The sequence below is a fragment of the Prionailurus viverrinus genome, chromosome B1, assembly GCF_022837055.1.
Source record: "Prionailurus viverrinus isolate Anna chromosome B1, UM_Priviv_1.0, whole genome shotgun sequence".
Lineage (NCBI taxonomy): Eukaryota > Metazoa > Chordata > Mammalia > Carnivora > Felidae > Prionailurus > Prionailurus viverrinus.
The window spans coordinates 30,732,003-30,758,808 of record NC_062564.1 but is presented as its reverse complement, the minus strand read 5'-3'; the positions used below and the strand labels follow the sequence as shown (position 1 = coordinate 30,758,808).

Below are 26,806 nucleotides of genomic sequence, written 5' to 3'. Positions count from 1 at the left end.
CAGACTGTGGGTTGCTGGAGGGGAGGTGCATGGTGGGGACGGGCATTAAGGAGGGCACTTGTTGGGATGAGCACCGGGTGTTATATGTAAGTGATGAAGCACTGTGTTCTCCTGAAACCAGTAGCTGTATGTTAACTAACTTGAATTCAAATAAATAAATTTTTAAAAGACTATACATAATTGTTTATGAGGTACAATGTTCTCTCCCTATAAAATAAAGCTTATTGGTTTTGTTAAAAAAATGAAAAGGTCAGAAAAAAAAGTTATTGAAAACAACGTTTTAAACATTATCAAGTAAATTTGCACAGTGTTATGGTGAGGAAGAGACATAAGGGCCTAATTCAACATAAATAAATCAGGACAACTTGACAGAGGAGGTAATGTTGCCAATGAAATTTGAAGGACAAATGTTTGGCAGGCAAAGCTCAAAGCTGACCAGGACATACCAGGATTATGGAATTGTATGTGCCCTAAAGAGGAAAACAGGAGAGAAGAACCCATCTGGGCAATGGCATGTGGTTCATTGTGAACAGGATATGTGGATACCGTTCGGGAGCAGCAGGTGTAATGAACGCACGTGGCCACCTCTACAGATACTTAAGGGAAACAGGTTTATTTGCCTATGTATACAAGACTTATTCCTTTCCTCCCAAATATAATTTGTATCATTATGATTTAATGATAAAATATTGAAAAGCAGGAAACTTTTTTATTTCTTATGCCTCATGCCACAGACCTTCAACTATCCTTTTTATCATGTATGCTCAAAATTAATATAGAAGAAAAAGGACAGAAGAGACCAAGTAGATACCAAGAGGGGGATATGGATCTTAAACCCTTACTAACTAATGGGTAAAGTCACCATTAAAAAAAAATCCAACTAGCAAAAAGCATTGAATCTGTGGGATGGATGTGGATGTGGAAAATACAGAATCATGGGCTTTGTTAGAGGCTTCATTCAGGAAGCCACTATGCTGTGGGAATTCCCCAGCTAAAGAGTATGCTACCATCAGAAAAATCAATACTAATGCCAAATTTTTCTTCTAGCTCCAGGTTATATTCAAATGATTGGGAGGAATGACTTCCATCTGCAGGAAAAAGAATGAGGCTATTGCTTATCAGTATTAGTCAAATATTTCACTAATTCACCCTTTTATTTATCAAATATTTGTTGAGCATTCATTGTACGTCAGGCATTCTTCCAAATGCAGAGCTTACACTAGAATTGAAATGTCTTTTCTCAGTATGAGTTAAGAGTCTAAAAATGTTTAATAACTTTTTTCTAAAATGGTATCTTAAGGTTTTGTGATGAGGAAATAATAAAAAGGCAGACAAGAAGTTATATATGTGAATGTTAATTTAGATATTAAATTTTTTTAAATGTTTATTATTTGAGAAAGAGACAGAGAGCAAGCAGGGGAGGGGCAGAGAGAGAGAGGGAGACACAGAATCGGAAGCAGGCTCCAGGCTTTGAGCTGCCAGCACAGAGCCCGATGTGGGGCTCGAACCCACAGACTGTGAGATCATGGCCTGAGCTGAAGTCGGCTGCCCAACCAGCTGAGCCACCTAGGCACCCCCATTTAGATATTAGAATAAAAGAATTTAAAACAACTTGAATTCCAATGAGGCAGTGATAAAATAAATAACAGTACATTTACCTTGGACTATTACATAGACAGTGAAAATAGTATTTTGAAGACTAACATGATAAAATGCTTGATCTAGAAATAGGACATTAAAAAGTCGGAGTACATATGTGTCTGGATCTTTCATGAAATGCTATTATGCGTATTCTCTTTTTTATAATTTTCTGTGTTTTCTAAATTTTCTACAATAAATATATTTTACTTTTATAATTGGTAAAGCAGTTATGATTATTTATTTATTTATTTATTTACTTATTTAGAGCATGCATACACAAGTAGGAGAGAGGGAAAGAGAGAATCCTAAGCAGGCTCCATGCTGTCAGCACAAAGCCCGGTGCCAGGCTTAAATTCATGCACGGCGAGATCGTGACTTGAGCGGAAATCAAGAGTCAGACATTTAACAGACTGAGCCATCTAGGCGCCCCTGAACTAGTTATAATTGTAATAGAATTACATAGCAGTTCATTCAGGAATTTTGTATCAGAATTAATTTTTCTAACACTACGTTTCAGTAACTGAACATAATGTGTTTCTTCATAGAAAAACACTAATTAGTAATTATTGTGTATTTATCTCTTATCTATCTCCCCTAGTAGAATGTTAGCTTCTACTTCTATTTCTGTAGTGACATTCTATGTAAAGAATGTTCTGCCCTGAAGGAAGTTTTTTGTATTTGTACTGTCCAATATTGTAGCCACTAGCCACAGGTAGTGATTGAGTACTTAAAATGTGGCCAGTGCAACTGAAGAACTGAATTTTAAAATTTATTTTGTTACGGAACCAGGCGGAAAAACCAAGTGGCACTCAGAGATCTTGGTGGATCGGAGATTTATTCAATACCGGCGGGCTCAGAGGAGACCGTTTCTCCAAAGATCTGAGCCCCGAATGAAGGGGGGAAGGGTAATTCATAGTTGTCAGCTTCCATATCTGTGGCAGGTTTTCACGCGCGCGGCAAACAGGGCAAGAAGAACCCAGAAGAGGGGTCTCCAAGTTAGAGACCAGAGCTTGTTTTAGTCCCGTGGGCCATCTTATGGTGTAAAACTTTATCGTTTTCCCAACAATTTAATTTTAATTAATTTAAAATGTAAGTTGATATAGTCACACACTGTATTAGAAAGTGTAATACTAGAGTCCAGAATAGTGTCAGGCAAATAGTAGATGCTAAATAAACATTTGGGGGTGCCTGGGTGGCTCAGTTGGTTGAGCATACAGCTCTTGGTTTCAGCTTAGGTCAGGATCTCATCATTTGTGGGTTTGAGTCACATGTCAGGCTCTGTGCTGACAGTGTGGAGCCTGCTTGGGATTCTTTCTCTCCCTCTCTCTCTGCCCCTCCTCCTCTATGCTGTCTCTGTCTCTCTCGAAAATAAACAAAATTAAAAAAAATGTGTATGATGTATGGATACATAGACAAAATTATTTGCTGATTTGGCATCATTTGATGTCAATGGGGAAAGAACAGAGATAAAATTTGGTATTATCTTACATATAATATTAATATTAAAAATGGACCAGTTTGAAAGTTGTTGGCCCTAATGCCAAAATGAAATGAGAAATGGGGACTCTAGTGATATTAATAAATACTTATTAGTATGCTTAATTGCTCTATAAATATGAGATCACTTAATCCTCCTCATCCCAAGAAGTAATATCATTTCTTCTCATTTTATACCTAAGGAAACTCAGGCACAGAGAGGCAAGGTAACTTGTTCAGGGACACTTAGCTAGTGGAGCCAGGGTTCAAATCCAGGTAGTCTGGGTTCATCTGCAGTCTTAGCTTCCGTGATTTGTCTAGATGAAAGGATGCCCTTTCTAAGGACTTGGGGTGGTATTTGATGTTAATGCAGCAGGTCCACCTTTACAGTGGATTCCTGTATGAGAGTACAATGAAGAACATCACGTATAGTGTCTTTGTTCTATTTTCAGTGCCTACACATGAACTCTTGAAATTCGTTCAGCAAACATGTATTGCATGAAACTAAGTGCCAGATATTGTAAGGTTCTGGAGCTACGAGTTATAAAGAGGCTATGTTACCTTCCCTCCAGGAGCTAAGATACCAGAAAAGATCCATCAGAAGAGATTACAAAGTGTGTTAAGTACAAAACTGAAAATATAAAAATAGCATTCTGGGAGCAAGGTGAGGGGAGACTGGGAGAAGGAGTGGGGGAGGGGGAAGGCAGAGAAGGAGGGAGGGAGAAAGAGAGAGAACATTTGGAAAGAGTTGATATTGAGGGGTAGGGGTCCCTCTTTCTACTCCACTTTATGCTCGACAACTCACCTGGCTCTCATTCAGGCTGTAAGATATTCAGGGATCATGGTCAGAGCTTGATTTGGGTTTAATCCACATCTATTATTTATTAGCTGGTGATTTGGGGGCAAGTTGTTTCTAGGTTTACATAATGGTTCAAACATCCCTACCCTGTAGATCTCATATTGTTTTTTGTTTGTTTGTTTGTTTTTCATGAAAATCAAAATCAGATCCTGCCTGTCTGTTCATCTATGCCACCTAAAGGGGGTGGAAAAGCAAGCTTTTATCTTCGGAAGGTTGGGTGACTAACTGGCAGACCCATGCATAAATAATGAAAGTGCAGGCTCCCCGGAATGTGTCTAGACTTCAGGGCGATATCTGATTTAGCATCCCAAAGGATCTCATGTGCAAAACGCCCTGTCGGTGACTGCATTGGCACAAGTGGTGTTGTGTTTCAGAAGTCCGCTTGGAAGATGCGAGATAAAGGACGGCAGGAGTGGGGTCTGGAGGGGCACCACAGGTGCTAGCTAGCCTAAGGTCCACATTTGATATTAGTGGATCACAGGAAGGGGAAAAGCAGAAAGTCCAGGAATATTTGAAAAATAGAAATCTGTGAGCTATGACTCGAAGCTCATCAATTGGGAAAAAAAAAAAAAAAAAAATCGCATTTATGAAACACCTTGGAGCTTTAAAATGTGACTTCAAAAAGATTTTCCCTTTCTCCTTAAAATCAATCCATCAATCAGTGAATCAATCATCAATCCCTGATAGTTAGTTATTATCGCCCTCACAACAAAAACCAAAAGACCTACAGAAGTTAAATTATTTGCTCAGGTCCTCTCAATGAAACCAATAAATAAGACAGGATATATGATCCAAAGTCCAGTTATCTCCACCATACGATAGAAAATAGGAAGAGTCAAAGGAAATGAAGTTGGCCAAGGTGGTTACTGACTGATTTCACGGAAGGATGTGAAATTGCTTCTTAGCAGGAGAACACCCAAGCCTGGGCATGCTGTGTTGCACAACAGGATCTAGATCCACCTTAGATCCATTCATGAATCTTAATTGGGATTAATACTCAGAATCTACCCAAGATTTTCAATGAATTAAACAGGAAAATAAACACAGAATAGAGTTTTACCTCGTCAACCTTCAACCAGAATCAAGGATTTTCAGTAAGGAGTTAGTGCTTGGCCTTTCTGCAGGCAAACTCTCTTTCCTGCAGCTGCTATCTGCAATGGCCGGAGGCCATCTTCTTTGTCAGCTCACTCGAGAATTTGCCTTAAAACAGAAGCTCCTTGGGCAGCCCTAGGGAACCTGGCATCTCTTGAAATCCTCTAATCAAAGATAGCTTTTGCCTAAAGCTCTCTCTTATAAAGGCAAGGAAGATAGTGGCAATTATCCAAGTGATTCAAGCAAGAGAAATGAATTTGATCTTCATTACCTAACTTTTCAGGCAAAAATTTCTTACAGCAGTGCTTCTCAATTTTTATCATGCAGAGAATCGCCCGGGGGTCCTGTTAAAATGCAGATTCTAATTTAGTAGGTTTTGGGTGGGGACGGAAGATTCTGCATTTCTAAGGAGCTCCCAGTTGACGCTGACCACAGATTCAGAAGTGAGGCTTTACCCACAAAGCTTGGCCCACTTCTGCACTTGCTATCTTTGGAGCAGAGGGTCTCAAAGTTTGGGCCGCATTAGAATCACCCAAGGAACGTGGAAAAAAATGCAAAGTTTGATTTGGTAGACCTGATATTTGCTCTTCTAATAAGTACCTCAGCTGTTCCCAGAGGCCATTCTCTAAGAAATGACTTAGGGGAAGCACGGCGGTGACCCAAAGTAGCCAGGTATGCTCAGCCGGGCCAGGACGCAGCCTTTGGAACCAATAAAGTCTTAGGTAGTGAGAGGTTTCTTTAAGTGGAGAAGAATATAAAAGTCAGTGAAAGTCCAGCCTCTAAATTCAGCAAAATAAGATAAAGCTAATGGTGGCACTCACATGGGGCTTCTGCATTGCTGGGCGGGAAAAGGAGTCTCAAATCTCTTCTGATCACTCCCCTTGTAATTTCCTTCTGAAGGACCTGGGATGTGGTAGGAGGAGGAGCAAGCTGAGGATGATGATAACGGGCACCTGAGACCCCAGGAAAAGGGCATTTACAGTAGTGCCTGGAGCGCCCGGCAGCCCTGTGAGAAGTATGAGGATACATGCAGTCTGACAGCCATACTTTAAGCCATATTTTTCGTTTTCAGAAATGGTTTCTATGGAAACTCACCAGCCAGGTTTCTCAGTCTACAGGCAGAGATCATTTTGCGAGACGCGTGTTTTTCGGTGACGCATCGGCTATAAAAGTGGCAATATGAAGGTGAATAAAATTGACCCATGGTATAAAAATGATCTGCTCACCTCGCTTAGATGACGTCTTGCAGGAGAAGGGGAAGACATGGTTTCAGTTTCCTGTCCTGAACTACAAGAGGACAGAAGGTGATGGAGAACAGGGTGAAGGAGCACTGAGTGGGTGAAGTCACTGGGCCTTCGTGTCCCTTGTCACATACGAGAATGGCGTTAAACTAGATTAAGCATAAAGCCCCACCTAGTGCGGGAATTCTGTGTTTCCATGCCTGCAGTGTTTGTGTTCTGCTCACTGGTGCCACAATGACTGAGGAGAACAGGGGAGACCCTGAGAAACCGTTAGTTCGCTAAAGTGTTTGTATGTGACTGCGCGTGTGTAGACTTAGTTACCTATTGTCTAATTTCATTAGGGTGAAGCTCTACGTTGTAAGATGCCTTCACCTTGAGAACTCTGACTTTTGTTTTCTACTCTTTCTGCTCCAGTCATTGCCACAGACCACATCTCTGTTCTTCTAGACCACTGAAGTCTCAGATCAAAAATAAATTGAGGAAATTTGGCTCCTTTATACAGTGACCTTTTCATTAATTTGACGTAGACTTTTTTGGTTTGTTTGTTTGGAATGTTCAGATCATTTTGGTGGGTTTTTAAAAAATTTTTTTTAATGTTTATTTATTTTTGAGAAAGAGAGAGACAGAACGTGAGTAGGGGAAGGGCGGAGAGAGAGGGAAACACAGAATCCGAAGCAGGCTCCAGGCTCTGAGCTGTCAGCACAGAGCCCAACGTGGGGTTCGAGCCCACGAACAGTGAGATCATGACCTGAGCTGAAGTCGGACGTTTGACCAACTGAGCCACCCAGGCACCCTTTTTGTTTCCCTACAAACTTTTTTTTTTTTTTTTTTTTTTAAATCTTTCAATTCTGGAGCTCGGGAGTGAGTTAGACGATAGAAAAGATTTGGATCCTTTGGATACATGTGTCCGAGGTTTAAACCTCACCTCCTTTGTGAAGAACGCTTTGATTCTCTTAAATCACAACTATTTCTTCTTTTTTGATCCTAAAAAATCATTGCTCTTTTCTCCATCATCCTTTAGCATATTTCTAGGTGTAAATGAGCAATCTTAGATAATATGTGATCTAAATTTATACCACTGAAATTATTGGGTAGATTAAAATATGTCCTAAATGCACACAGAGGGGTGCTCGGGTGGCTCAGTCAGTTAGGTGTCCGACTTCGGCTAAGGTCATTATCTCACAGTTCCTGGGTTCGAGCCCCACGTTGGGCTTTGTGCGGTCAGTGCGGAGCCTGCTTGGAGTCCTCTGTCTCCCTCTTTCTCTGCCCCTCCCCAACGTGTGTGGGGGGGGGGGCGCGCGCGCGCATGCTCTCTCCCTCTCAAAAATAAATAAACATTTAAAAAATTATCAAAAAATAAAAGCACATAGAGAACTGGGTAGGAATCTCGCTGTTGGATGAAACAAGTTTCATAGGAAAATGACTGTCTTGCTCTGAGAAGTCTGGGATCCCTGGAGAAGGAGATGGACAGATGGAAAGCAGGAATTTCCCATACTGCAGCCCTGTATATCCTGAATGGATGGAGAAGTCCACTTCCGGCTCTCACACTGACAACTCTATGAGCTTAAGGGACCTTATTAACCTCCTGATTTCCAGTTTTTTCTACTCTCAAAAGGAGGTAATACCAAGTTCTTAAGGTAGATAATTAAATACCACATGCATATAAAATCCAACAGAGTCCGTTTTGAGAACTCTGTCAACATATGCTAACAACAGTGAAAATGATGTGGGAGGGGAGCACCCTCTGGGGAGGCAGCTGATCTACTGAAATTTGGGACAAACCATGGAAATAAATTCTAGGGCCGTATTCAGGCAAGAGCAGAGCCTAGGCTGGGAATAAAGGGTCATGAGGCATTTTCTGAAGTTAACTATTTTTAAGTACTTTCAATCCACCACTCCTTTGGTGCTTCACTTGTCCGAAAGCCATAGGTTTAAGAGCTACTGCCTGATTGTTATGCTTTACAACACACTCAACAGAAGAGATGAAACTCAATAAAAGAGAATGAAGTAATTTGTAGTATTTCTTTCTCCAAGGTATAAAGTATTTATTTTGAGCCACATAATTATTAAAATTGTAATTGGCTATTGGCAGGTCGAAAATTGGAAGCAAAGAAATGCATTATAAAAGAATGGAAACTCTGTGGATAATTTTTATTCTTCTGAGTAGTTTGTGCTACTTAGTTGCTTTCAGAGAAACAAATCAATAACTATTATTTAGAGTTTCCCTCTAGCTTCCACTGCTTTAGGAGCCGTTTCTCCATCAGTGATCCCGTAATTTCATCAATATGGTATCATTAGCACTCCGCAGTTAGCAATTAACCTTTATCCAACATGCTCAGTTATAGCTTTAGGAAAAAACTGTCAGTCACATGGAGTATGCTCAGATTTCAGTGGTATAGCTAGCTCTATTTAAGATAGATGAAACAGCTGTTAAAGTTATAGTTAGAGCTAGAGTAAGTATTGATTTGCAAGAACCAATTTCCTGTTTTTAAGGCAATCCGAGGAACCAAGGGGATATCCGTATCAGTCATTTTTAATCTTGGTAAGAAGTAAAGTAAATGCTCCCTAATAGGGGCACCACAACATTCTGGTTTCTTGCAGAGCTCATTAACAGCAGCTCCGTTTTAGATACCAGAACATATATTAGTATTCTGCTAGTTACACTGCAGTCACTATATTTGTAGAGTGCTTTCACACAATTACATCGACCCTTGAACAACACAGAATTGATCTGCGCAGGTGCACTTACACGCAGATTTTTTTTAAATATATAAATACGGCTCAGTGTTGTAAATGTATTTTCTCTTTCTTATGATTTTCTTAATAACATTTTCTTTTGGGTAGCTTACTTTAAATTGTAAGAATGCAGTATATAATACTGTAACATATAAATATGTGTTAATTGTTTATGTTAATGACAAGGCTTCCAGTCGACAGTAGGCTATTAGTAGTTAAATTTGGGGGAGAGTTCAAAAGTTGTATGTGGATATTCTTTTTTTTTTTAAGTTTATTTATATATTTTTGAGAGAGAGTGAGAGACAGAAGGGTTGGGGCAGAGAGAGAGGGAAAGAGAGAGAATCTCAAGCAGGCTCTGCTGTCATTATGGAGTCCAGTGTGAGGCTTGAACTCACAAACTGTGAGATCATGACCTGAGCCAAAATCAAGAGTCAGAAGCTTGACCGACTAAGGCACCCAAGTGCCCCTACATGCGGATTTTCAACTGCACAGGGGTCAATGCCCCAAGCCCTCATGCTGTTCAAGGGTCAACCTAACTTCCAATGATCCTCACAACAATGCTGGGAAGTAATGTAATTATGTCCTTTCTTCCGATTGAATACTTTTAAGCAAAAACATATCCCTGGATCATTGCCCCAGATCTACCAGTAAATTTCTGTATGACCTCCAAAGTTGCCTGTGCGGGCTTCAGCGTCCTCAACTATAAAATTAGTTGTAATAACAAGCCGTTGTTTCAGTGGCTTGAAGCTCATTTCTAGATATGAGATCTGTGATTCCAGGCTTCTCCAAATTAACTTTGTATCTCGGCAAGAGTACTGTAGTATTAATTATTGATGAAATCACACCATAATGTCCTAGCCATTGTCCTATGGCATACTTTGTACGAGTGATGATGTTTTTAGTAATATGAGCACACTGTGCAGTACTTGTCTTTTGAATCTTTGCAAATAGTGTTTTGATGACCTCTTTTCTTGAAACTAATGTAGAAAATTTGCAGATCATACTTGCAATAATATTAACCATTAATTTTTTCCCCAGACCTAAAAAATTTCTTTTGACACATATCATACATAACAGGAATAATTTAAATAGGCAAAACACAATAATTAAGAGATGGATGGAGTAGAGATTCATCCCTGTTGTTTACAGTAATGTGAATTGTCTGGCATATAAAATGTCATTAGTGAAGGGGAAGAAGATTCCAGAGACAGATCTACAAATGATCTACGTAGTAGATGAAAAATTCCAAGTAGAGAAAGAAACATTCACTTTAATTTGTCATAAACTAACTTAAGTGCAGAAAGCAATATAAGCTTTTGTTAAGATTTACCTTTTTTTTTTTTTTTTTTTTGGTATATGGGGACAGTTGGTCTCAAGGATTAAAACTGAATACAATCCAGTAGAGAAACAAGTGACTGTTTTTTGTTTGTTTGTTTTAAAAAATTTTTTTTTTTTTAACATTTATTTATTTTTGAGACAGAGAGAGACAGAGCATGAACGGGGGAGGGTCAGAGAGAGGGAGACACAGAATCCGAAACAGGCTCCAGGCTCTGAGCGGTCAGCACAGAGCCCGACGTGGGGCTCGAACCCACAGACCGTGAGATCATGACCTGAGCCGAAGTCGGCCACTTTACCGACTGAGCCACCCAGGCGCCCCTGGTTTGTTTTTTTAATCCAGAAAAACATTTGCAAAGAGAAAGAAAAGAAAACAATCTATGTAATTTTTTAAAAATGTTCCTTGTGTTGCGTAGCTCTTGGAGAAGCTTTTGAGGAGCTCTATAGACCTTGCTCCTTCTCACTAGAGCTGAACTCTAACGTGGACTAGATTCTCTTCAGCTGCATGAAGTACTTCCAGCCACGAGGTCTGAAAAGGGCTTAAAAGGAATGGAGGAGTCTAGAACTCACTGATTGCCGTGATTGGGGCACTTTGACTTAAATGAAGGGAAAAATTCTGGTGAGGACTTTCCTTGGGTCATTTATTAAAAATTCCGTATCACTGCTTTTTCAGGTTTTAGTGATGATGCACACATATAGATTAATAATGACATTTTCCCGATATAACTGACATGCCAGCATTTTTTTTTGTCTTTCACATCTAGTATTGAATTATACTACCATGGTCATCAAAGTAACTATTATTGGGGGGATTTAAAGTCCTCCTAAAAGCAAATGCAAGCAAGTTTCATAATTTTATTGATAAATGTATCAAATTTAAGAAATGTAATGGTACAGTACAGTATATATGTGTGTGATGGGGGTATAGCTCAGGGGGTAGAGCATTTGACTGCATATGTGTGTGTGTGTGTGTGTATTTATATATGTACGTATATGTATATATATATATATACGTGCATGCACACAGGTATACACATACATATACACATACACATGTATGCATGTATATGTATGCAATTATTCTTTTCATATTTTCATGACCTCAATGCACATCACAGTTAAAAGTAATACAGACATTTTCCCAACTGTGGTTGAATTGGGAGTAAAGAGCCTAGAACCCCTTCTTCCCTTGTCTCTGAGGTCACTGAAATACCACTGCAGGTTGAAAAGCAATGGGTAGTCCACATCCTTCCCATTTTACACGTGAGGAGACAGAGGCCCAAACGTGTTAAAATACACGGTCTCATCATAGTCACTCATTTCCCCACCTGAGACCGGGACCCCGCCCCAAGTTCAGTGATAAGATGACGGCAAACTCTTTCTCTGGATATCCAGGGTCCTGCTCTCTTGTCACACTGAGCTACTGATTTGGGTCTGTAACCTTGAACACATCAGTCGGCCTCTTTGAATTGATGCTTTCTTGTCCTAAAACAGGAAAGATGCTAGGAGATATTAAAACAGGCAAAGGAAGAACAAATCCTCTACAGGACACTTTTATTTCTACAAAATGACTCCAGGGGAAATCCCCCAGAAATCACCAAAGGATTCAGCTACAGAAAATCAAACAGAACAAAGGGACTGAGAGAAACTTCAAAGAAAGCAAACACTAAGAGAGACCCACCGTCCCTCTGGGCATCTGCAGTGGAGTAGTCCTTAAAAGCAGAACGGAGCAATTGCAGGAGGGCAATGTTTTACCATAGCAGTGCTTTTAAAATTTTTCCATGGAAGTGCCTCTAACAGGAGAGAAATGGGAATATATTAGCCCTCGTCCCTTAACCACCAACCTAGTGTATAATTTGATGTGGCTAGTGGCAAACACAAAAATTAATTGCAGTCTCATATTTTACATAAAATGGGATAATCTCTAGCATTTCACTTTTTATTTTGCCTTTCCTCTTGTATTTAAAATTATAAATTAATTTTAATATAAAATGTTTATCCACTTAGCTATACCTGCTGAGTTGTTGTGTTGTTGTTTTTTTTTTAATACCTGCTGAGTTTTACAGCAGCACTGTGAGGAGAAGAAGGAGAAATAAAGACACAGATCATTCTCAAATATCTATTAATTATATACATGGAGACCAGAGAACAGTAGAGACATTTTCTCAGTGCCTTACCTTTCTGTTTATGCTAATTTCACCTAAAATGAATGTAGGTGAATTCCTCCTCTTGTTCTCCTTTGAGCCAATGGATTAGTATATGCTGATGGGTATTGATAAATATTTTCTAAGGAATGTATCCTTTTATACCCAAATATCCCGTCAAAACCTTTTATTACTTCCTATCTAACATGCCCATACCTGTCTAAATAAACACTGAGAGAAACATAGGTTAGATGCACATTAATATATAAGTTTGGCTTTGCAAGACATCATGTGTTCTTTAAAAGGTTTTGTCCATTGTTTTCAATAAACAGAAAGATAAATGCATGTATAAACACACATAAAGGCGTAAGTAATAACTTACTCTTAAGAGCAAACATTTGCACAAAGAAATACATTTCTAACTGGCTGAATCAGAGAGTAAAAGGAAAAAAAAAAGAGGGTAGTGGGATTGAAGTGTACTGAGGGGATTCCTTGAGAACAAGTCGTGTACAAACCTTCACAGATCTTCCCAACTCCTGTTCAGTGATAACACGTTAGTAGTTTGAGTCAACCTACGTGGGACTATTTATGCAATAGGAATTAGCAAACACCCTCAGGAATTGTTTCCCCAAGCTTGGAGAGCTGATCATAAATTTGAATCAGAACACCATGGGCTAAGACCCTGAAGAACCAAGGAGGACTTTTGCAAGCCTTGGTCAGTTGTCAAGACTCCTTAATTTATATTATGGACAGATAGACTTCCTTTAGTACTTTTCTTATCTTTTTTTTTTTTAAATGTTTATTTATTCTTGAGCGAGGAGAGAGAAAGAGAGAGACAGAGTGCGAGCGCGCACAAGTAGGGGAGGGGTGGAGAGAGAGGGAGACACAGAATCTGAAGCGGACTCCAGGCTCTGAGCTGTCAGCACAGAGCCCGACGCAGGGCTCCAACTCATGAACTGCGAGATCATGACCTGAGGGGAAGGGGGATGCTTAATTGACTGATCCACCCAGGCGCCCCTCCTTTAGTACTTTTCTTGACTTCCAGTTCTTTTAAGTGTATACATTTAGGTGCATTTGCAGCAAATTTAATGGCTAAAGTGCTGCCTAAAAAAATCCTATTGTGCTATATTAAATATCAGAACACTCCAAGAAAACTATAGTCATATTACAATAGGGTTAAGAGAAAATAAATGATAAATATTTGAATAAAGATGAGAACTGGCTTGAAGTAACATCAACAAGATGGCTAAGTAGGCAGCCCCAGACCCTCCCACAAACGCAATTCAGCAATAGCTCAAGGACAGTTCCCTTAGTGAGAATCAGAAAATATAAATTATGACAATGATAACGAAGTGTGTGTGTGGGGGGGGGGGAGTGTTAAAATGTATAGTCTTTGTGATTGAATTTAAGCGATAATTAGCTTAAAATAAACCCCAGGGTAACCATATACACCCCCCCGCCCCCACACACACATACACACCCTCTATAGAAGCTACATAAAAGAAAAAAAGAGAAGAGAATCAAAGCAAATCAATACAAAAATTTAACAAAACACAGAAGATACTAGGAGAAGGAATAGCAGAAAAAAAAAGAACAGGACTAAGAGAAAACAAAATGGCAATTGTATATCCTTCCCTATCAGTAATTACTCTAAATGTAAATAGATTAAATGCCCACCAAAAGATAAAGAATGACTGAATGGATTAAACAGCAGCAGCAACAACAACAACAAAAACACGACAAGACCCAGTAGATTGAAAAAAAGTAGAAGTTTGTTTCGCTCTCCAATAAAAGTCAGAATGCAGTCAGTCCAGGCCTTTCATGGCTGCTCCAGTATCATCAAGGGCCAAATTATTTTTTATTTTTTGCTTTACAGCATTTTTATGTGCCTTAGGGTCTCACATGGTGCTTGAGCCTCAGTCATTATTTTAGTATTCCAGCAAGCAGGAAAAAAAAAATATTGAAGCAGGGAAGAGAGAAGAATGTACCCCTCCCTTTAAAGATACTTAAGAAACTTCTTTAGAAGTCCCACATGATAATTCTGCTTATGTTTCTTGGCTAGAACTTAGTCACATTGCCACACTGGACACAAGGAAGACTGGGGAATATACTTTTTATTCTGGATAGCCATATAAACCGCTAAAAAGCAGGGGGTCTATTACTAAGAAAATAATTAGCAATAGACATTAAAGTAGGAGTGTAGCAATCTTTTCCACAGCTATGCATGCAAGTCAAATCTATAGCTTTTAAAACTACTGATAACCGGTGTTTCAATTACCTATTGCCATGTAACAACCACCCCAAGACTTAATGATTTGAAATAACAATATTTTCTCATTTCCCACAATTCCATGCTTGGTTATGCTCAGTTAGATTGTTTTTCTGATCTATATGGTGTCTGCTGGGATCACCCATGAGGCTGATTTCAGATGAGAGCTTGGTTGGCACTGGAATATCCAAGAAAGCTTTGCACACACGTCTTGGTAGGGAACACTGAGATGTCTAGAAGGCTGCAATCTCCCCTTTCTCCTTCAGGATAGCCAAGTCTCTCTGTATGGTGACTCCCAGTTCTAAGAGGGTGGGTACGAACTGCCAGGCCTCTAAAGCCAAGACCTAGAACTCACAGTGCTACTTCTACCACATTCTACTGGTCAAAGCAAGTCACAAAGTTACCCCAGATACAAGAGCAGGGGAAGTAGATTCTACCTTTGTATGGTAGGTGTGGCACATGCGCAGAATGAGGGGAGGAATTGCTGGCGGCCATCTTTGGAAGCCATCTTCCGCCACGGCTCAAAACTTCAGTTAGGGATCCTAAGTAGCCTGGGAGTTTGTTGAAGTTGTCTGTATTTAGGATGGAAGGAAGAAGAGAGGAAATTCATAGGTGGTTGTGTTTCATATACAAGAGTAAAAATCACTGGCTTATTCCAGAGTCCCAGTTGACTAGACATTGTGAAGGCAGCGTGTAGAAATATCCATAAATTCTGCATAGAGCAGCCCCGACATCAACAAAATGACTCTCACATAGTGTTGTTGGCACTGCTAATTGGTATAACCTTTCTAGGTATAAGCTATAAAATATGTATGCCATGGATTCAGTAATTCTGATTTTGAAGTATCTACCTCAGGCATATATTTTAACAAGTGTGAACACCTTCACACAAAAAAATGTTCAATGTATATTTTGCATACAAATGAAAAATTAGGAATAATTGTGTATTTGCCAGAAAGATTTATTTAGAGGGATAATAAATTACACTGCAGTTATTATTTATTTTTTTGTTTTTTTCTAATGTTTATTTTATTTTTTAGACAGAGATAGAGACAGAGACAGAGACAGGGTGCAAACAGGGGAGGGGGGTGCAGAGAGAGAGGGAGACACAGAATCCAAAGCAGGTTCCAGGCTCTGAGCTGTCAGCACAGAGCCCGACGTGGGGCTTGAACTCATGAACCGTGAGATCATGACCTGAGCCAAAGTTGGATGCTCAACCAACTGAGCCACCCAGGTGCCCATACACTGCAATTTTAAAGAATAATAATATTTGAAAGGTCTTCACCTATTTGAAGTGGCAAAAGTAGTCTAAAGAGGAGAATATAAATAGTATATGTATAAGTTATGTATACTTTTCTTTTTGCAAAATTATGCATAAAAATTCTGAAAGGATATATAACAATATGTTAATAATGGTTGTATTATGGTTACTATTATTATGGTTTCTTTTTCTTGGTTGTCTTTTCAAAACTTTTTAATAAACGAGCATTATTAATGTACTAAAATCATATTAAATAGGGGCGCCTGGGTGGCTCAGTCGGTTAAGCGTCTGGCTTCAGCTCAGTTCATGGTCTCACGGGCTCATGAGTTTGAGTCCCTCCTGTCGGGCTCTGTGCTGACAGCTCAGAGCCCGAAACCTGCTTCAGATTCTGTGTCTCCCTCTCTCTGCCCCTCCCCTGTGCTCTCTGTCTCTCTCAAGAATAAATAAGACACTAAAAAAATTTTTTTTAGATCATATTAAATACAATATTAAATACTAAAGCAATTGCACAGTATCCACTTGGCTTGGTTTATGTTTTCCAAAAATAACCATGCAAAGTGAGTTTATATGAGTCCTCACTGTTCTTCCCAAGGAAGAGACAATTATACTCAAATATTCCCTTTCTGAATACAATTTCAATTTGTGAGCCCAGCCATCTGTGAGATTTGTTGCATCCCTTCTTCCTATAGGTTATTGTTCAGCTTTTCAGTTATACTTTGGAGTAAATACAGAAGAACTAACAGTGAGGTTATCACCTCTGATAGCAAATGAAAACAAGGTCCTGGGAACCTGGATAAAATCAAAAGGCGTGAGACCCAGGGTAAAAGATCTACTAAGGTAAAACTACATTTCAAATCCCCACATTATTTTACTGGGTTTTAAGTCAGTAAGGCCTTCAGAGTTATCGTGTGTCCAGTTTGGGCAGGACGTTAAGTGAAATGGTGACCTGTCAACAGTAGACACAGTCCCTGTCTTGAGGGAGAGAGAGAACACAGACAAAGACGGAAGCCATCAGGAGCCCTTACAAGAAGAGCCCACCCACAAACAGACATAGGCACAGAGATCCTGGGCATGGAGAGTCTGTAAAGATTTAATTTTTTTGTTGTTTTTTCTGAAGAAAATGGACTTCTGCCTTTGTTTTTATTCTTATGTTAATAGAAAACCATGTGATTCGTCTTCAAGCTTGATACAGTTCCTTCTAGACCCATGTCTGCTCACTTCTGAGCCATTGCTGCTTCACTGCTGATCATTCTTTTAAAAAAAAAATTTTTTTTAGTGTTTATTTATTCTTGAGCGAGAGAGAGACAGAGTGTAAGTGGGGGAGGGGCAGAGAGAGAGGGAGACACAGAATCTGAAGCAGGTTCCAGGCTCTGAGCTGTCAGCACAGAACCCAGCGTGGGGCTTGAACTCATGAACTGCAAGATCATGACCTGAGCTAAAGTCAGATGCTTAAGTGACTGAGCCACCCAGGTGCCCCAACTGCTGATTATTCTTGGTAAACCCTGCTCAAAGATCATCAGTGGCTCACGCATCACCTCCAGAATATCTGTGTATCTATGTATGTATATATGTATGTATGTATATATGTATCTATCATCTATCTAATCTTCTGGATATATACTTTCAGTGAGTGATCTAGCAGAATCTACTCTTCCAACAGTAAACTCAAGCTAGTATCTAAAAACATTCACTACAAACAATTGACATCCATCTCCCAAACACAACTTTGACATTTGGACCTCTTTCTTCACCAGCCACATTCTTTTAACAATAAAACATGTTTCACCTGAATCCAAATCCTACCTAATCTTCAAGACTCAATCCAAATTCTATATCCTTCTGAAATTCTCTCTAATCACAGCAAATCTAAGTATCCTCATTGACACATTCTTGTCCTCTTAACGTAAGGGCCAGCTATATATTTGATACCATTTGTGTATTACTTTGCATTGGTATCTTCAATATTCTACTTTGGGTTGTTAATTTTCTTTTTGGTTTTATTATAAGATCATTTAAAAATTGATACAAGTAACATACAAATACATTTTCATCAAAATGCAAAATAATAAAAACATTGTTGAGTACTTGTTATATGTTAAGTATTTAAAAAAGAGCTTTACATGTATTTAATACTTATAATAATTTCATGAGGTAGATAATATTATTATTTGCATTTTGCTTAGGAAACCAGGGTACAAAGAAGTTAAGGAACTTGCCCAAACTGTCCCCAGAGCTGGAACTCTTAACCTCTATATTATACTATTTCTCATTAATATAGAATAATACAGAATCAAAATATCTATGTGAATGGTACAATTATATGAGACATCCCTGCCTCTGTTAACCTTTGTTCATTTTTCTGTCCAGAACTTTATCCAATCATTTGCATGTTCATTCACATGCATAAGTAGCAGGTGTGAGTCTTACTCCATGAAGTGTCCATTTTTTTTAAAATTTTTTTGATGTTTATTCATTTTTGAAAGACAGAGACAGAGCACAAGCAGGGGTGGGGCAGAGAAAGAGGGGGACACAGAATCTGAAGCGGGCTCCAGGCTCTGAGCTGTCAGCACAGAGCTCGTTGCGGGGCTCAAACTCAGGAACTGTGAGATTATGATCTGAGCCGAAGTCGGACGCTCAACCGGCTGAGCCACCCAAGTGCCCCATACATTTTTTTTTCTATAACTGAACTTAATGGGTCATGGTTTTTAGGATGGCAGAAACATTCTTTTTTTAATTCCACATTTTCTTGACACCTTTTCTTGAGGTGTATGTAGGTTCCACAGAGGATCCCAGGTACTACATTATGGGGACCTATAAGGACCTCCATCCAAAGATATCCATGCTCCATCTAATCCTTATTTATAAGGATTACTGTTACTGACAGCTAGGCCTCTCCAGATCTGGGTCTGTCTTAGGTACTCCTGCATTCCTCAAAAGCAGCTTTAAAATCATTCCACAATTCCTGAGCATCCCTTGGGATGCAGCAGGAACTCAGGTGGAGTTCCTTAAGGCCCTTTCCCACCCAAGCATTTCCAGCACCCTCTTGAATCAGGGGGAGCTCAGTGGACTTGCCTTAGGAACTACTTGGGAAGGTCTGTAGAAAGTAGACCAGGATTACTCTGCTCTTGAATTCCTCAGTTATTGCTAGAGGGTCTATCATTTCTGTTCTCCTCTCTCCTTCAGCTCTGATGTGGCGAAAGGTTCTTGTCTCAACGAATACGTAACCTGGTTACCTCGTTTCTCTGATACTTCTATTCTCCCACTTCAGGAGGAATATTTCTCTAACTAATCATGTTCCACCAAATCTTCTGAACTCAAAAGCCAAGAAGATTTCACTCTTTTAGCCTGTGCTCTGTCACATCGTTCCTCCCTTGTGGCAGTGAAGATGAGATGCCCTAGCAGCCTAGGCAGGGAGAAGGCCAGTGGGGTACAGAAACAATGGGGGGAAATAGCTTAATATCTCAAAATAGCATCCCACTATTCACATGTAGGTACATATTCAAATGTACTTTTTATAGCAGCCATGTATTATTGGTAGGGTTGACTCTACTTCTAACCCTTTGGGTTAGTTTTAATTTGGCTTAGCCTATCAGGATCCTCCTTTTCTTATGCTAAGTGATTGCTACTGAGACACCTATGTAGCCTAAAATGGTCCAAGTGGAGTAGGGTCAAGAATTTTATTCCTTTTTGGGGCACCTGAATGGGTCAGTCAGTTAAGCATCTGACTCTTGGTTTCGGCTCAGATCATGATCTCATAGTTTCATGAGTTCGAACCCTGCATCAGGCTCCATGCTGGCAGCGTTGAGCCTTCTTGGGATTCTCTATCTCCCCTTCTGACCCTCCCCCATTTGTGCTATCTTTGTCTCTCTCAAAATAAACTTAAAAAAATTTTTTTTTTTTGTTCCTTTTTGAATGGAGAAACACTTTCTCTCCCCTGGATGTAAATGAAGAAGCTGGTAATCCTGGTTTCTGCTTGTAGCCAGTTTTTGAAGATTAGGAACACCAGAACAAATAGAAAGCTGGTACTTGGAAGGAAACAATTTTAGAGTCTTGATTGTACCCTGCCTGAAGCCTGAACTATCTGTGGACTTGTCCTTGATTGTGCCAATAAGTTATTCTTATTATCTAATTCAATTTAAGATTTTCTAATCTTAATTTGTAGATTTTCTAATGTAGATTTTCTGATGTAGATTTTCTAATAATTGAATTTGATATCCAGAAATGGAATTGCTGGATGTGGGGTATATTATTTAAATTGGAGGGGTGCCTGGGTGGCACAGTCGGTTAAGCGTCGGACTTCAGCCAGGTCACGGTCTTGCGGGTCCGTGAGTTCGAGCCCCGCGTCGGGCTCTGGGCTGATGGCTCAGAGCCTGGAGCCTGTTTCTGATTCTGTGTCTACCTCTCCCTCTGCCCCTCCCCCGTTCATGCTCTGTCTCTCTCTGTCCCAAAAATAAATAAAAAAAAAAACTTTAAAAAAAAAATAAATTGGGGTCAATAGTGTCAAACTGCCCTCAGAAACACTTTGCAATATACATTACTTCCAACTGAGTATTTTAGATTACCTGTTTCTTTGCACTTTAACCAACAACAAATAATAACAATCTTTTTCATCTTTGCCAATCTGCTGGGTGAAATATAATATAATAATGTCACTTCTCTTTATACTCCTTTATTTTCTATAACATATTTTATGTTCCTTATGAGAAACCTAACTCAAATTTGCAAATTAATGTATTTTCTGGTTGAAGACATTCTAATTTTAGGTAACAGTTATCTGGGAAATTAAAATGTTAAGTCTCTAGCAGGGCTATTTTTCCTCTTTCCCCTTCTCTGACAAAAGATAGTTTTCCGTAAATAAAAGCTACATAGATAGGCTTACCCAACCTCACAGTAGTGGAGAGAAAGGTCTTTGGACCCTTGCATTATCTTCTAAATTCTCATTGATCTCTGCTTAGGACTGACTACTCTGACTCATGGACTGAGGATGAATTTGGCAACTCATGAATGCATGTAGTCTGTTTTCTTGATTTTGTCATGGTCTGTACTTCTTCACAGATAATTCAGCCCCACCACAGCTCTGCCTGGAACTTAATATTCCTGAGGTTTTCTGAGATCCCCCAAGAGATCCCTGCCCTGGGTTGTTGCCTTGCAACCCAGAACTCCCTTCTGGCCACAACAACTCCAACCCATACCATCAAGATCTCCAACATGCCTTATCAACAACCTTTTACAACTATGTCAGCACATCTGTAAGATTTCCTAGTCTCATGGGATCAGAGGGTAATTCAGTGTTGTAACTCTGGTGCTCTGTTTCTCTGTCTCTGTCTCTGTCTCTATCTCTGTAACTATTTGAACTCTGATATGATCAAGCAATATTGCCTTGTGAGAAAATATTCCTCATTACACTTGACCTGCCCTTATTACCACCATATATAGATTTCCAAACTGTGTATGGGACACAAAAGCTCTTCTGCTTTAGTTCTACTTTTCAGCTAAACTAGCATTATGACTTCTGGGATTTCAGTAGGATTTCAGTATAACATACTTTTCTGGGGCTTGCTTCCTCCTGTCTAGTCTACTCCTGCCTTACCACATGGGAATGGCAAAAATGGGCATTCCATTCCATTTCTCTTCTTACCTGACTGTTTTCTTTACATGGTAATTCACTTCCTTTCTACAACATTGTCATTTGCCTGACCAGTCCCTTTTCTGGGATCATGAGATGCCAGGAAAGAAATGAAGAGATCTAAAAATGTTATTTCTCTTATATTGAGACAAAAATTTTTCATGGGTTTATTGGTTGATATCCTTCTTCTAGGAATTACATGTTCATAGTCTTTTCATATGCTTGTGGAGTTCGTTATTTTTTCTTCTTAATTGTAATTGTTCTACATAGATTTACTTTCATTTATTCACTTAACGAACACTTATTGAGCCCGTTATTTTCTAAAATATGTGCTTGGTGAGAAAAACAGGATTCATGTTTTCAGGGAACTCATATTTTCCTAAAGGAGGAGAGATTGACTGAAAAATTAACAGAATGATCACAGTAATTAACGTATTATTCCAAAGTAAGATTCTGAATAATGAGAATAATAATTAATAGGGAATAATGAAGAAATATCATGAAGATAGGGATATAAAAGGTGGCTTCTTTGAAGAAATTATATTTGAACTAAATAGTTGCAAATACTTTTCTCAGTCTCTTTCTTGTAAAATTTATATGGTATTCCATTTCAAAATTGTATACAGTCATAAAACTTCCCTACATTTGCATAAGCAAATCCAAAGTTAAAAAATATACATAATCATATCAATAGATGCTAAAAAAGCGTTCAATAAAATCAACTCCTATTTATATAAACCTTGCACATTCCTCATTTGGTTTACTCTAAGTATTTTCAGTTTGTTCACTTTGTTTTATTTGCTTTCTGTGTGTTTTTATTTTCCTGTTATACATGTCATTGTTTTTTTTTTTTTTCCTATTACATTTTCTAATTGTATAGGAAGGTTATTACTTTATGTTTGTCTTGCATTTGGCACTGTTTCATAACTATTTTATAAATTCTGATTTTTTAAAATTCTTTTGGGTTTTCATGGCAAACAACCAATATATTATATCTTTATCTTGTCTTATGGCATAGCCTCAGGCTTCAAGTACATTGATGAATTAAAGCAATAATAGCAGAAACACTAGCCTTATTACTGAATGTAATTGGAAAGAATTATGATGTTTCACCATTAAATATGACGATAATGGTAGGATTCTTATATGTAATCTTTATCAAGCTATGGAAGCATTCTCTTCCTACCTTTTAAGACTTCTGTTATCATTGAGAATGTGAGTTGGATTTGATCAAACGCTTTTTAAGCATCTGTTGAGATAACCACATATTTTTCCTTTTGTATCTGCTAAAGTTGTGAATCAATCACGTTAATAGATAAGCATGTATTTAACCTTCATTTCTGAGAAAAGGTCTCCTTTGTCATAAAATGCCACTCTTCTAATATACTGCTGGTTTATTGAAAGAGTCATTGAGATTTTGAAAATCTGTGATTGAATTTGAGCTTTCTGTAGGTATTTGACTCTGGTCAAGTCACTTACTTTTCATTAACTTTATTTACAATTTTTTTTAATGTTTATTTATCTATTTTTAGAGAGAGAGAGAAAGATCATGAGCAGGGGAGGGGCAGAGAGAGAGGGAGAGAGAGAAAGAGTCCCAAGCAGGCTCTGCACTGCCAGCACAGAGCCTGATGGCGGGGCTTGAACCTACAAACCATGAGATCATGACCTGAGCCAAATCAAGAATCAGAACCTTAACTGACTGAGCCACCCAAGCGCCCCACTTTTCAATAACTTTAATTCCTTCAAGTGTAATATGAGTACATTCCCCCATATTCACAAAGTAGCTGTTAAGATTAGATGAAATTGTAAAATTTTTATATAAAAAAGTTATATATATAATTTATATTCAAGCCAACAGAGATTATGCTTTTATCTTCCAGATAGGAAGCAGAAGCTACCTAAGATACTGTTACTGAGGATGAACTCAGTACATTGAATTACTACTGGGGCAACTCTCCTTTTTCCCAGTGGCATTGGCTCCATCCATTGAACAGATAAGGAGCGGAGGCACACAAGATGGTAAGTTAATTTTCCCTAAGACTTCACCAGTGTTGGAAATGCTATCATGGCTCTGTCTGAGGGTTCAGCGATACGAACCAATAATTCTTAGCTAGTAGTTTGGATTACTTCTTCAAGAATAATGATGACATTTTGAAGGATAGAAAGAAAATGGCCCATGGGACGATATTTTGAAGATTGTCCACTAGATGGCATTATGAGCCTATTGTAATTGTTTTAACTAGGTATTTATTCACCAGTTAAATACTAATTAGTTAAGGAAAGATATTAGTAAATGGAAGTTAGTGATAGTAGCACTATCTTTAGGAAAGTTATTTGTTCCTTTTGTTTGAATATAAACTAAAGGTAGCAGCAACATAAAACTATCTAGAGACAATGTTTAGCTCTCACTTGAAAGTAATCATCTCTGTAAGGAAAATAATTCAGCTATGGCAAATGGACAGTATACATACGCTCTGAGAACAACAAAATATCAGTGAGAAATTTTTATCAAAAAAGCTAAACATTTTTGTTCTCAATTGAATTACCTGAACTCTTTGTGAGATAAGTGGATTCCAAAAGAGCTTAGATAAGTATATCAATGACAGGATTAAACATGGATTTTTTTTTCTTTTACTTTTTTTTTTTTTTTTGGATTAAACATGGATTTGAAAGGAAGCTGAGTGGTTTGACAATGCCAAAATAATTTTAGGTTTAACTCAGAGAAGGATACTTATTCTGTCATCAATTTGGGCTTGCTTTTGACAATAGAACACTTAGATCGATGGAATTTAGATAGTAATTACAACAAATATTATGATGATTATTAATTCTTATGTTCATTCTTATTAATTCTTGTGACAGAAAGTAACTGAATGTGCAGCTGGGACTTTTACCTCGGGCCTCTGAGAGTAGCATTTACGCATTCTAAACAAACACTGGCTTTTCTGTTTTATTCTACTGTTTTCTCTATACTTTGATTTATCCTCTCCACACATCCCCACCTCCTCCAGTATACCTTTATTCACTCCTATAGTGTATTAAAGAACAAAACACTTTTATTTTTCTACTCTCTTGAGAAGGAAAGAATACCTCCAAGCTGGCAGCTCATACTGGTCAGAGTAAAAGAGAGTGGTATATGGGTGCCGTTTGGAATCATGGATGGAAATACTATCTCCATTAGACACACTCCTACCATTGGCTGTAAGCACAGCTCATGTCTTGTCCTCAGTCATACTTTATTGTTATTATCACATGCTTGAGAAGATTGCCTAATAGGTATGAAAGGGATGGCTTTACAACTATGAAACAATAGACCTTTCATCAGCAATTATTTTATGATTTTGATATAGGGACATGTCTGATAAGGAAGCAACCAATTTCCAATGGCAAGGAGTCTTGGGGAAGAAGAAATTCTTCAAAGACATAATGTATAGTAATCGCATTTATCTACAGCCAAGATCTAATAGAAAAGTTTATAGATGGCAGGGATCTTACGAGAGTATGTTTCCTTATTCAGTTTTTCTGTGTTAAGATTTTAGCTTCAGACTAGCTACAGTTTGGGGGAATTCTGTCTTCTCAGTTAATCAGTAAATGGTCAACATTTTAAGACATGCCACCCTTCTGAAATCAAAGTTCAAGTAGAACATTTTCAGTCAGTTGCCTAGTTTTCAAGTGTTGAATCGTGATTAGTGCTGACTAAGGGGCAGTGGGGCAGGAGGTAGGAGAGAAGGATTCATGCCCTCACACAGGTCATGTGGCTAACAATAGCTCCATTTTAGGACTGCCGAGCTTTCTAAGTCCCTGTGTCAGAATCCCTAACCAATGGGAGAGAGAGAAGCTTGAACTGCCCCTTTTAATTTAGTGGGAGAAGAATGTTTGGAATGTCATTTGCGTAAGTGTGACCTCAGCTCAGTACAACATGTCCAGACAGGTGAGACAGGATCCACCATCCTGCAGGTAGTAGTCTCGACGGTGTAATTTTAACATTTCAATTACAGAAATTCTTATGGAATAATATTCTCACAGGTGAGACTAAAAGGTAATGTGATTCATAGAAAAATCGACAAGCATAACAGAATGTATACAATAAAATAAATGTTGACTCTTCTCAGAGGTGACAAGTTTTATCTGTGGAGAATAGGTTTGAATTTTAGAAAGAGACCAAAATGTAGGTAGCTTGGAAGTGGAGCAGAGAAGAATCACTTAAAATGCTGAATAAATAATTGGAAAGGTTGAAGCTGATGTGCTCAATCTTTTAAAAAAAATTATTTATTTATTTCCAATAGGAGCTTCTTTTGGTTTTCATGACTCCCTGGCTGTGGTAGAGTCACTTGAAATAGAAAGTTGTTATTTGTGATATGGTACTCTGTGCTTCTCTCCTATCTGGACGTTCCATGAAAACAGATGGAACCACTTGGATGGTTAACTTGATAGACCTCAAAGTCTAAGTGCATCATAATTGGATGTAGTGGTTGAGGATGCTTTGACCTAAAGAACTGAGATTTGGGGTCACATTCCCTTATAAGGAATTCCAAAAATCATCTGAACCTATCCTATTCTGAAATTTCATGTATTTTTTTTTTTAAATAAAGTCTGATACTGTAAGAATGTGTTTGGGATGATTTTTTAATAAAGTGAAATTTGCCTTATTATTTGCATTTGGGATAATTGGATTTGACTTCCAAGAAACATGAGAAAGGCAGATTGATAAGCAATGTATGTTAGATTAAGATCTTCTACAGAGAATTGACTTAATTTGGCCTCTGTCTTCTCTAGTGACAGAATCTCATCATTTGGACTAACAGTGCAAAATGAAAGAATTGGATTAGCTAAAAAGGAAAAGTTTCTAGACAAAACTTTGAGCCTTCTGTTCTGAAGATCTAGGAATTGGAAATGTGATACACAGCAGTTTGTCCAAAGAGCTTTAAATTCTGTGTTGCCCATTGGAAAAATAAAAATAAAAATAATGGCTTTTCCATGGGCAAGTCACCATGATAATCTTTAAATAAATTCCAAGTAAAGCTCATTGTTTACAGAAGCTAGGAACTTAACAGTTTTGATCAAAATATTAGCAAGGATACCTGTGAAGAAACAGAGGGAAGATTTCTGGAGTGATAGCTGCAAAA

The 26,806-nt window shown here is 38.5% G+C and overlaps 1 long non-coding RNA gene across 5 annotated transcripts in view; it reads left to right on the top strand.

The window, feature by feature from the left end:
* The window catches only part of LOC125163315 (uncharacterized), a 215,990-nt gene that overhangs the window by 91,005 nt on the left and 98,179 nt on the right, over nt 1-26,806 (top strand). For 3 of the 5 annotated variants that reach the window (XR_007151403.1, XR_007151402.1, XR_007151399.1), the window contains exon 4: nt 23,561-23,699. This is a non-coding gene — a long non-coding RNA (uncharacterized LOC125163315). Of the gene's footprint in view, nt 1-23,560; nt 23,700-25,030; nt 25,868-25,966; nt 26,134-26,806 lie in introns of those variants that run through there. The other 2 variants (XR_007151400.1, XR_007151401.1) reach the window with 2 other exon arrangements.